The sequence below is a fragment of the Stenella coeruleoalba genome, assembly GCF_951394435.1.
Source record: "Stenella coeruleoalba genome assembly, chromosome: 8".
NCBI lineage: Eukaryota > Metazoa > Chordata > Mammalia > Artiodactyla > Delphinidae > Stenella > Stenella coeruleoalba.
The window spans coordinates 110,559,970-110,572,206 of NC_137154.1; the positions used below are offsets into that span (position 1 = coordinate 110,559,970).

The window sequence follows — 12,237 nt, forward strand, 5'->3', positions numbered from 1 at the left end:
CGTGGAATGGGTACCATGCAATATGACTTCAAAGGGTCTTCATTTGCTCACCGAACCTCTCCAATCCTATCACTGCTGCGTTTATGCCCCTCTACACACGCTTGATTCACTTTTGGAGACATAGCAATCCATAGGTTTTAAGATACTTACTAGTCAGGTACATTCTTAGGCGTTTAATATGCGGTGTTGAGTCCATTTCGTTGAGCAAGGAGTAGCTCTTGTCTATTCCATATTTGGCTTAAGGAACTTTATCTGTGCTCATTTCAATCTCTGGTTTTATGCAGCACCCCAACTCTCCTTTACCCTTAAGCAAGCATAAGTTGGTTTTCTAAATTTGAGACCCTGTTCTGTTCTGTAATTCAGTTCCTGTGTAGCCAAATTTACATTCCGTGTATTAGTGATATCTTATGATGTTTCTTTTTCTGTGTGACTTATTTCAGTTAGAATCATCATGCCTGAATCCACTCATTGTGCTGCTAAGGGCCTGATGACATAGATTTCATTGCTGAGTGATATTGCTTTGTAAGTAAATACCACAACTTCTTTATCCATTTTTCACTTTCTGTGATGTTGAACTTGTACTGTAAACGAGGTTCTTGTAAATAGAGCCGTTCCATACTTTGGGGTGGCTGTGTCTTTTTGATTTTAATTTCCCTAAGCCTTAGGACCATAAGTGGAAGTGCCCTAGGCTCTGTTGCTTTGTTTTTTAGATGTTTCAGGAAACACCATACACTTCTCCCGAGTGTCTGTTGGCAATTTACATCCCGCCCATCAGCATAACAAGGCTCCCAGATCTCCATGGCCTGTCCTGCCTTTCTGGATTTTACACTTCTTTCAGATGGCCCTTTTGACCGGGGGGAAGTGAGACTTCATTGTAGTGCAGATTTCCTTTGCAAGCTTGCTTGGTTGGCAAAAAAGTGCGTATGCGTTTTTTCCTGAATATATTCAGGAAAAAACGCATACTCCCTTTTTGGCCAAGTGCATCATTGTGGACGTTCTGCCTCTTTTCCTATGCTTTCAATGCAATTCCAGTCTACCTCCTGAAATCAGTTTCCTGCAACTCTGCCCAGCTTTCAAGTCCTCTTGGCAGCCTTACTTCAGTATATTTTTGGACGATAGCTGTCATTTATAACTCTGAAGGTTTGTGAATTACAGTGCCCCTGAGCTCCTTTCTTCAACTCGCTTTCTTGTGACCTGGCCGCAACACCGCAGGATGGCTTCAGGCCCTAATCTGGTTCAGGCATGGCACGCTGAGCCTTTGGTTATTTCCTCTTCCTGGTGGGAAATGAGAGTTAAATTTGCCCGTCCAGACACCTCCAGCTAGTCTCTCATTGGTTCTCCCTATTCCTGTGCATCTTCCGCAGAAGTTACAAACTGGGCCAAACAGGAGGTTAAAGGCTCTGACTCTCCTAGTGGGGAGAGTGTTAGTAAAGCGTCTGGAATGTTGCACCCGAGTACCAGGGGAGGAAAACTGAGACATATTTGAACACGTCTCCCGTTCACACGGTTGATCATACTCTGGGTTCCACATGCATGTTTTAGCTGAAGGAAGAATACCTTAAACCTGGAGAGTTGAGACCCGTGGAATGGGTACCATGCAATATGACTTCAAAGGGTCTTCATTTGCTCACCGAACCTCTCCAATCCTATCACTGCTGCTGCGTTTATGCCCCTCTACACACGCTTGATTCACTTTTGGAGACATAGCAATCCATAGGTTTTAAGATACTTACTAGTCAGGTACATTCTTAGGCGTTTAATATGCGGTGTTGAGTCCATTTCGTTGAGCAAGGAGTAGCTCTTCTCTATTCCATATTTGGCTTAAGGAACTTTATCTGTGCTCATTTCAATCTCTGGTTTTATGCAGCACCCCAACTCTCCTTAACCCTTAAGCAAGCATAAGTTGGTTTTCTAAATTTGAGACCCTGTTCTGTTTTGGAATTCAGTTCCTGTGTAGCCAAGTTTACATTCCGTGTATTAGTGATATCTTATGATGTTTCTTTTTCTGTGTGACTTATTTCAGTTAAAATCATCATACCTGAATACACTCATTATGCTGCTACGGGCCTGATGACATAGATTTCATTGCTGAGTGATACTGCATTGTACGTAAGTACCACAAGTTCTTTATACATTTTTCACTTTCTGTGATATTGAACTTGTACGGTAAATGAGGTTCTTGTAAACAGAGGCGTCCCAAACTTTGGGGTGGCTGTGTCCTTTTTATTTTAATTTCCCTAAGCTATAGGACCATAAGTGGAAGTGCCCTAGGCTCTGTTGCTTTGTTTTTTAGATGTTTCAGGAAACACCATACACTTCTCCCGAGTGTCTGTTGGCAATTTACATCCCGCCCATCAGCATAACAAGGCTCCCAGTTCTCCATGGCCTGTCCTGCCTTTCTGGATTTTACACTTTTTTCAGATGGCCCTTTTGACCGGGGGGAAGTGAGACTTCATTGTAGTGCAGATTTCCTTTGCAAGCTTGCTTGGTTGGCCAAAAAGGGCATATGCGTTTTTCCCTGAATATATTCAGGAATAAACGCATACGCCCTTTTTGGCCAAGTGCATCATTGTGGACGTTCTGCCTCTTTTCCTATGCTTTCAATGCAATTCCAGTCTATCTCCTGAAATCAGTTTCCTACAATTCTGCCCCGCTTTCAAGTCCTCTTGGCAGCCTTACTTCAGTATATTTTTGGACGATAGCTGTCATTTATAACTCTGCAGGTTTGTATATTACAGTGCCCCTGAGCTCCTTTATTCAACTCGCTTTCTTGTGAGCTGGCCGCAACACCGCAGGATGGCTTCAGGCCCTAATCTGGTTCCGGCACGGCACGCTGAGCCTTTGGTTAAGTCCTCTTCCTGGTGGGAAATGAGAGTTAAATTTGCCCGTCCAGACACCTCCAGCTAGTCTCTCATTGGTTCTCGCTATTCCTGTTCATCTTCCGCAGAAATTGCAAACTGGGCCAAACAGGAGGTTAAAGGGACTGACTCTCCAAGTCGGGAGAGTGTTAGTAAAGCGTCTGGAGTGTTGCACCCGAGTACCAGGGTATGAAAACTGAGACATATTTGAACACATCTCCCGATCACATGGTTGATCATACTCTAGGTTCCACATGCATGTATTAGCTGAAGGAAGAATACCTTAAACCTGGGTAGTTGAAACCCGTGGAATGGGTTCCATGCAATATGACTTAAAAGGGTCTTCATTTGTTCACCGAACCTCTCCAATCCTATCACTGCTGCGTTTATGCCCCTGTACACACGCTTGATTCTCTTTTGGAGACATAGCAATCCATAGGTTTTAAGATACTTACTAGTCAGATACATTCTTAGGCGTTTAATATGGGGTGTTGAGTCCATTTCATTGAGCAAGGAGTAGCTCTTGTCTATTTCATATTTGGCTTAAGGAACTTTATCTGTGCTCATTTCAATCTCTGGTTTTATGCTGCACCCCAACTCACCTTTACCCTTAAGCAAGCATAAGTTGGTTTTCTAAATTTGAGACCCTGTTCTGTTCTGTAATTCAGTTCCTGTGTAGCCAAGTTTACATTCCGTGTATTAGTGATATCTTATGATGTTTCTTTTTCTGTGTGACTTATTTCAGTTAGAATCATCGTACCTGAATCCACTCATTATGCTGCTACGGGCCTGATGACATAGATTTCATTGCTGAGTGATACTGCATTGTACGTAAGTACCACAAGTTTTTTATCCATTTTTCACTTTCTGCGATGTTGAACTTGTACTGTAAACGAGGTTCTTGTAAACAGAGCCGTTCCAAACTTTGGGGTGGCTGTGTCTTTTTGATTTTACTTCCCTAAGCTATAGGTCCATAAGTGGAAGTGCCCTAGGCTCTGTTGCTTTGTTTTATAGATGTTTCAGGAAACACCATACACTTCTCCAGAGTGTCTGTTGGCAATTTACATCCCGCCCATCAGCATAACAAGGCTCCCAGTTCTCCATGGCCTGTCCTGCCTGTCTGGATTTTACACTTTTTTCAGATGGCCCTTTTGACCGCGTGGAAGTGAGACTTCATTGTAGTGCAGATTTCCTTTGCAAGCTTGCTTGGTTGGCCAAAAAGGGCGTATGCGTTTTTTCCTGAATATATTCAGGAAAAAACGCATACGCCCTTTTTGGCCAAGTGCATCATTGTGGATGTTCTGCCTCTTTTCCTATGCTTTCAAAGCTATTCCAGTCTACCTCCTGAAATCGGTTTCCTGCAATTCTGCCCCATTTTCAAGTCCTCTTGGCAGCCTTACTTCAGTATATTTTTGGACGATAGCTGTCATTTATAACTCTGCAGGTTTGTGAATTACAGTGCCCCTGAGCTCCTTTCTTCAACTCGCTTTCTTTTGGGCTGGCCGCAACACCGCAGGATGGCTTCAGGCCCTAATCTGCTTTCGACACGGCACACTGAGCCTTTGGTTATTTCCTCTTCCTGGTGGGAATTGAGAGTTAAATTTGCCCGTCCAGACACCTCCAGCTAGTCTCTCATTGGTTCTCGCTATTCCTGTTCATCTATCGCAGAAATTGCAAACTGGGCCAAACAGGAGGTTAAAGGGACTGACTCTCCACGTCGGGAGAGTGTTAGTAAAGCGTCTGGAATGTTGCACCCGAGTACCAGGGTAGGAAAACTGAGACATATTTGAACACGTCTCCCGATCACATGGTTGATCATACTCTAGGTTCCACATGCATGTTTTAGCTGAAGGAAGAATACCTTAAACCTGGAGAGTTGAAACCCGTGGAATGGGTACCATGCAATATGACTTCAAAGGGTCTTCATTTGCTCACCGAACCGCTCCAATCCTATCACTGCTGCGTTTATGCCCCTGTACACATGCTTGATTCTCTTTCGGAGACATAGCAATGCATAGGTTTTAAGATACTTACTAGTCAGGTACATTCTTAGGCGTTTAATATGGGGTGTTGAGGCCATTTCGTTGAGCAAGGAGTAGCTCTTGTCTATTCCATATTTGGCTTAAGGAACTTTATCTGTGCTCATTTCAATCTCTGGTTTTATGCAGCACCCCAACTCACCTTTCCCCTTAAGCAAGCATAAGTTGGTTTTCTAAATTTGAGACACTGTTCTGTTCTGTCATTCAGTTCCTGTGTAGCCAAGTTTACATTCCGTGTATTACTGATATCTTATGATGTTTCTTTTTCTGTGTGACTTATTTCAGTTAGAATCATCATACCTGAATCCACTCATTGTGCTGCTAAGGGCCTGATGACATAGATTTCATTGCTGAGTGATATTGCTTTGTAAGTAAATACCACAACTTCTTTATCCATTTTTCACTTTCTGCGATGTTGAACTTGTACTGTAAACGAGGTTCTTGTAAACAGAGGCGTCCCAAACTTTGGGGTGGCTGTGTCTTTTTGATTTTAATTTCCCTAAGCTCTAGGACCATAAGTGGAAGTGCCCTAGGCTCTGTTGCTTTGTTTTTTAGATGTTTCAGGAAACACCATACACTTCTCCTGAGTGTCTGTTGGCAATTTACATCCCGCCCATCAGCATAACAAGGCTCCCAGTTCTCCATGGCCTGTCCTGCCTTTCTGGATTTTACACTTTTCTCAGATGGCCCTTTTGACCGGGGGGAAGTGAGACTTCATTGTAGTGCAGATTTCCTTTGCAAGCTTGCTTGGTTGGCCAAAAAGGGCGTATGCGTTTTTTGCTGAATATATTCAGGAAAAAACGCATACGCCCTTTTTGGCCAAGTGCATCATTGTGGACGTTCTGCCTCTTTTCCTATGTTTTCAATGCTATTCCAGTCTACCTCCTGAAATCATTTGCCTGCAATTCTGCCCCGCTTTCAAGTCCTCTTGGCAGCCTTACTTCAGTATATTTTTGGACGATAGCTGTCATTTATAACTCTGCAGGTTTGTGAATTACAGTGCCCCTGAACTCCTTTCTTCAACTCGCTTTCTTGTGAGCTGGCCGCAACACCGCAGGATGGCTTCAGGCCCTAATCTGGTTCCGGCACGGCACGCTGAGCCTTTGGTTATTTCCTCTTCCTGGTGGGAAATGAGAGTTAAATTTGCCCGTCCAGACACCTCCAGCTAGTCTCTCATTGGTTCTCCCTATTCCTGTTCATCTTCCGCAGAAATTGCAAACTGGGCCAAACAGGAGGTTAAAGGCGCTGACTCTCCAAGTGGGGAGAGTGTTAGTAAAGCGTCTGGAATGTTGCACGCGAGTACCAGGGGAGGAAAACTGAGACATATTTGAACACGTCTCCCGTTCACATGGTTGATCATACTCTGGGTTCCACATGCATGTTTTAGCTGAAGGAAGAGTACCTTAAACCTAGAGAGTTAAGACCCGTGTAATGGGTACCATGCAATATGACTTCAAAGGGTCTTCATTTGCTCACGGAACGTCTCCAATCCTATCACTGCTGCGTTTATGCCCCTGTACACACGCTTGATTCTCTTTTGGAGACATAGCAATCCATAGGTTTTAAGATACTTACTAGTCAGATACATTCTTAGGCGTTTAATATGGGGTGTTGAGTCCATTTCGTTGAGCAAGGAGTAGCTCTTGTCTATTCCATATTTGGCTTAAGGAAGTTTATCTGTGCTCATTTCAATCTCTGGTTTTATGCAGCACCCCAACTCACCTTTCCCCTTAAGCAAGCATAAGTTGGTTTTCTAAATTTGAGACCCTGTTCTGTTTTGGAATTCACTTCCTGTGTAGCCAAGTTTACATTCCGTGTATTAGTGATATCTTATGATGTTTCCTTTTCTGTGTGATTTATTTCAGTTAGAATCATCGTACCTGAATCCACTCATTGTGCTGCCAAGGGCCTGATGACATAGATTTCATTGCTGAGTGATACTGCATTGTACGTAAGTACCACAAGTTCTTTATCCATTTTTCACTTTCTGTGATATTGAACTTGTACGGTAAACGAGGTTCTTGTAAACAGAGGCGTCCCAAACTTTGGGGTGGCTGTGTCTTTTTGATTTTAATTTCCCTAAGCTCTAGGACCATAAGTGGAAGTGCCCTAGGCTCTGTTGCTTTGTTTTTTAGATGTTTCAGGAAACACCATACACTTCACCCGAGTGTCTGTTGGCAATTTACATCCCGCCCATCAGCATAACAAGGCTCCCAGTTCTCCATGGCCTGTCCTGCCTGTCTGGATTTTACACTTTTTTCAGATGGCTCTTTTGACCGGGGGGAAGTGAGACTTCATTGTAGTGCAGATTTCTTTTGCAAGCTTGCTTGGTTGGCCAAAAAGGGCGTATGCGTTTTTACCTGAATATATTCAGGAAAAAACGCATACGCCCTTTTTGGCCAAGTGCATCATTGTGGACGTTCTGCCTCTTTTCCTATGCTTTCAATGCAATTCCAGTCTACCTCCTGAAATCGGTTTCCTGCAATTCTGCCCCGCTTTCAAGTCCTCTTGGCAGCCTTACTTCAGTATATTTTTGGACGATAGCTGTCATTTATAACTCTGCAGGTTTGTGAATTACAGTGCCCCTGAGCTCCTTTCTTCTACTTGCTTTCTTTTGAGCTGGCCGCAACACCGCAGGATGGCTTCAGGCCCTAATCTGGTTCCGGCACGGCACGCTGAGCGTTTGGTTATTTCCTCTTCCTGGTGGGAAATGAGAGTTAAATTTGACCGTCCAGACACCTCCAGCCAGTCTCTCATTGGTTCTCGCTATTCTTGTTCATCTTCCGCAGAAATTGCAAACTGGACCAAACAGGAGGTTAAAGGGACTGACTCTCCAAGTCGGGAGAGTGTTAGTAAAGCTTCTGGAATGTTGCACCCGAGTACCAGGGTACGAAAACTGAGACATATTTGAACACGTCTCCCGATCACATGGTTGATCATACTCTAGGTTCCACATGCATGTTTTAGCTGAAGGAAGAATACCTTAAACCTGGGTAGTTGAAACCCGTGGAATGGGTACCATGCAATATGACTTCAAAGGGTCTTCATTTGCTCACCGAACCTCTCCAATCCTATCACTGCTGCGTTTATGCCCCTGTACACATGCTTGATTCTCTTTCGGAGACATAGCAATCCATAGATTTTAAGATACTTACTAGTCAGATACATTCTTAGGCGTTTAATATGCGGTGTTGAGTCCATTTCGTTGAGCAAGGAGTAGCTCTTGTCTATTCCATATTTGGCTTAAGGAACTTTATCTGTGCTCATTTCAATCTCTGGTTTTATGCAGCACCCCAACTCACCTTTCCCCTTAAACAAGCATAAGTTGCTTTTCTTACTTTGAGACACTGTTCTGTTCTGTAATTCAGTTCCTGTGTAGCCAGGTTTGCATTCCATGTATTACTGATATCTTATGATGTTTCTTTTTCTGTGTGACTTATTTCAGTTAGAATCATCATACCTGAATCCACTCATTGTGCTGCTAAGTGCCTGATGACATAGATTTCATTGCTGAGTGATATTACTTTGTAAGTAAATACCACAACTTCTTTATCCATTTTTCACTTTCTGCGATGTTGAACTTGTACTGTAAATGAGGTTCTTGTAAACAGAGGCGTCCCAAACTTTGGGGTGACAGTGTCTTTTTGATTTTAATTTCCCTAAGCTCTAGGACCATAAGTGGAAGTGCCCTAGGCTCTGTTGCTTTGTTTTTTAGATGTTTCAGGAAACACCATACACTTCTCCCGAGTGTCTGTTGGCAATTTACATCCCGCCCATCAGCATAACAAGGCTCCCAGTTCTCCATGGCCTGTCCTGCCTTTCTGGATTTTACACTTTTTTCAGATGGCCCTTTTGACCGGGGGGAAGTGAGACTTCATTGTACTGCAGATTCCTTTTGCAAGCTTGCTTGGTTGGCCAAAAAGGGCGTATGCGTTTTTTCCTGTATATATTCAGGAAAAAACGCATACGCCCTTTTTGGCCAAGTGCATCATTGTGGACGTTCTGCCTCTTTTCCTATGCTTTCAGTGCAATTCCAGTCTACCTCCTGAAATCAGTTTCCTGCATTTCTGCCCCACTTTCAAGTCCTCTTGGCAGCCTTACTTCAGTATATTTTTGGACGATAGCTGTCATTTATAACTCTGCAGGATTGTGAATTACAGTGCCCCTGAGCTCCTTTCTTCAACTCGCTTTCTTGTGAGCTGGCCGCAACACCGCAGGATGGCTTCAGGCCCTAATCTGGTTCCGGCACGGCACGCTGAGCCTTTGGTTAATTCCTATTCCTGGTGGGAAATGAGAGTTAAATTTGCCCGTCCAGACACCTCCAGCTAGTCTCTCATTGGTTCTCGCTATTCCTGTTCATCTTCCGCAGAAATTGCAAACTGGGCCAAACAGGAGGTTAAAGGGACTGACTCTCCAAGTCGGGAGAGTCTTAGTAAAGCGTCTGGAATGTTGCACCCGAGTACCAGGGGAGGAAAACTGAGACATATTTGAACACGTCTCCCGATCACATCGTTGATCATACTCTAGGTTCCACATGCATGTTTTAGCTGAAGGAAGAATACTTTAAACCTGGGTAGTTGAAACCCGTGGAATGGGTACCATGCAATATGACTTCAAAGGGTCTTTATTTGCTCACCGAACCTCTCCAATCCTATCACTGCTGCGTTTATGCCCCTGTACACACGCTTGATTCTCTTTCGGAGACATAGCAATCCATAGGTTTTAAGATACTTACTAGTCAGGTACATTCTTAGGCGTTTAATATGCGGTGTTGAGTCCATTTCGCTGAGCATGGAGTAGCTCTTGTCTATTCCATATTTGGCTTAAGGAACTTTATCTGTGCTCATTTCAATCTCTGGTTTTATGCAGCACCCCAACTCACCTTTCCCCTTAAGCAAGCATAAGTTGGTTTTCTAAATTTGAGACCCTGTTCTGTTCTGTAATTCAGTTCCTGTGTAGCCAAGTTTACATTCCGTGTATTACTGATATCTTATGATGTTTCTTTTTCTGTGTGACTTATTTCAGTTAGAATCATCATACCTGAATCCACTCATTGTGCTGCTAAGGGCCTGATGACATAGAATTCATTGCTGAGTGATATTGCTTTGTAAGTAAATACCACAACTTCTTTATCCATTTTTCACTTTCTGCGATGTTGAACTTGTACTGTAAACGAGGTTCTTGTAAATAGAGGCGTCCCAAACTTTGGGGACGCTGTGTCTTTTTGATTTTAATATCCCTAAGCTATAGGACCATAAGTGGAAGTGCCCTAGGCTCTGTTGCTTTGTTTTTTAGATGTTTCAGGAAACACCATACACTTCTCCCAAGTGTCTGTTGGCAATTTACATCCCGCCCATCAGCATAACAAGGCTCCCAGTTCTCCATGGCCTGTCCAGCCTTTCTGGATTTTACACTTTTTTCAGATGGCCCTTTTGACCGGGGGGAAGTGAGACTTCATTGTAGTGCAGATTTCCTTTGCAAACTTGCTTGGTTGGCCAAAAAGTGTATATGCGTTTTTTCCTGAATATATTCAGGAAAAAACGCATACGCCCTTTTTGGCCAAGTGCGTCATTGTGGACGTTCTGCCTCTTTTCCTATGCTTTCAATGCAATTCCAGTCTACCTCCTGAAATCGGTTTCCTGCAATTCTGCCCCGCTTTCAAGTCCTCTTGGCAGCCTTACTTCAGTATATTTTTGGACGATAGCTGTCATTTATAACTCTGCAGGATTGTGAATTACAGTGCTCCTGATCTCCTTTCTTCAACTCGCTTACTTTTGAGCTGGACGCAACACCGCAGGATGGTTTCAGGCCCTAATCTGGTTCCGGCACGGCACGCTGAGCCTTTGGTTAATTCCTCTTCCTGGTGGGAAATGAGAGTTAAATTTGCCCGTCCAGACACCTCCAGCTAGTCTCTCATTGGTTCTCGCTATTCCTGTTCATCTTCCACAGAAATTGCAAACTGGGCCAAACAGGAGGTTAAAGGGACTGACTCTCCAAGTGGGGAGAGTGTTAGTAAAGCGTCTGGAATGTTGCACCCGAGTACCAGGGTACGAAATCTGAGACATATTTGAACACGTCTCACGTTCACACGGTTGATCATACTCTGGATTCCACATGCATGTTTTAGCTGAAGGAAGAATACCTTAAACCTGGAGAGTTGAGACCCGTGGAATGGGTACCATGCAATATGACTTCAAAGGGTCTTCATTTGCTCACCGAACCTCTCCAATCCTATCACTGCTGCGTTTATGCCCCTGTACACACGCTTGATTCTCTTTTGGAGACATAGCAATCCATAGGTTTTAAGATACTTACTAGACAGGTACATTCTTAGGCGTTTAATATGGGGTGTTGAGTCCATTTCGCTGAGCAAGGAGTAGCTCTTGTCTATTCCATATTTGGCTTAAGGAAGTTTATCTGTGCTCATTTCAATCTCTGGTTTTATGCAGCACCCCAACTCACCTTTCCCCTTAAGCAAGCATAAGTTGGTTTTCTAAATTTGAGACCCTGTTCTGTTCTGTAATTCAGTTCCTGTGTAGCCAAGTTTACATTCCGTGTATTACTGATATCTTATGATGTTTCTTTTTCTGTGTGACTTATTTCAGTTAGACTCATCTTACCTGAATCCACTCATTGTGCAGCTAAGGGCCTGATGACATAGATTTCATTGCTGAGTGATATTGCTTTGTAAGTAAATACCACAACTTCTTTATCCATTTTTCACTTTCTGCGATGTTGAACTTGTACTGTAAACGAGGTTCTTGTAAATAGAGGCGTCCCAAACTTTGGGGTGGCTGTGTCTTTTTGATTTTAATTTCCCTAAGCTATAGGACCATAAGTGGAAGTGCCCTAGGCTCTGTTGCTTTGTTTTTTAGATGTTTCAGGAAACACCATACACTTCTCCCAAGTGTCTGTTGGCAATTTACATCCCGCCCATCAGCATAAAAAGGCTCCCGTTCTCCATGGCCTGTCCTGCCTTTCTGGATTATACACTTTTTTCAGATGGCCCTTTTGACCGGGGGGAAGTGAGACTTCATTGTAGTGCAGATTTCCTTTGCAAGCTTGCTTGGTTGGCCAAAAAGGGCGTATGCGTTTTTTCCTGAATATATTCAGGAAAAAACGCATACGCCCTTTTTCGCCAAGTGCATCATTTGTGGACGTTCTGCCTCTTTTCCTATGCTTTCAATGCAATTCCAGTCTACCTCCTGAAATCGGGTTCCTGCAATTCTGCCCCACTTTCAAGTCCTCTTGGCAGCCTTACTTCAGTTTATTTTTGGACGATAGCTGTCATTTATAACTCTGCAGGTTTGTGAATTACAGTGCCCCTGAGCTCCTTTCTT

At 43.5% G+C, this 12,237-nt stretch overlaps 1 long non-coding RNA gene across 3 annotated transcripts in view; it reads left to right on the forward strand.

Moving 5' to 3' along the window:
• Nucleotides 1-12,237, forward strand: part of LOC307190094 — a 275,853-nt gene that overhangs the window by 10,554 nt on the left and 253,062 nt on the right. Inside the window, exon 1 of one of the 3 annotated variants that reach the window (XR_013829403.1) lies at nucleotides 6,785-6,844. The exons of the other annotated variants lie outside the window; for them this stretch is intronic. This is a non-coding gene — a long non-coding RNA (uncharacterized lncRNA). Of the gene's footprint in view, nucleotides 1-6,784; nucleotides 6,845-12,237 lie in introns of those variants that run through there. 3 annotated transcript variants of the gene reach the window in all.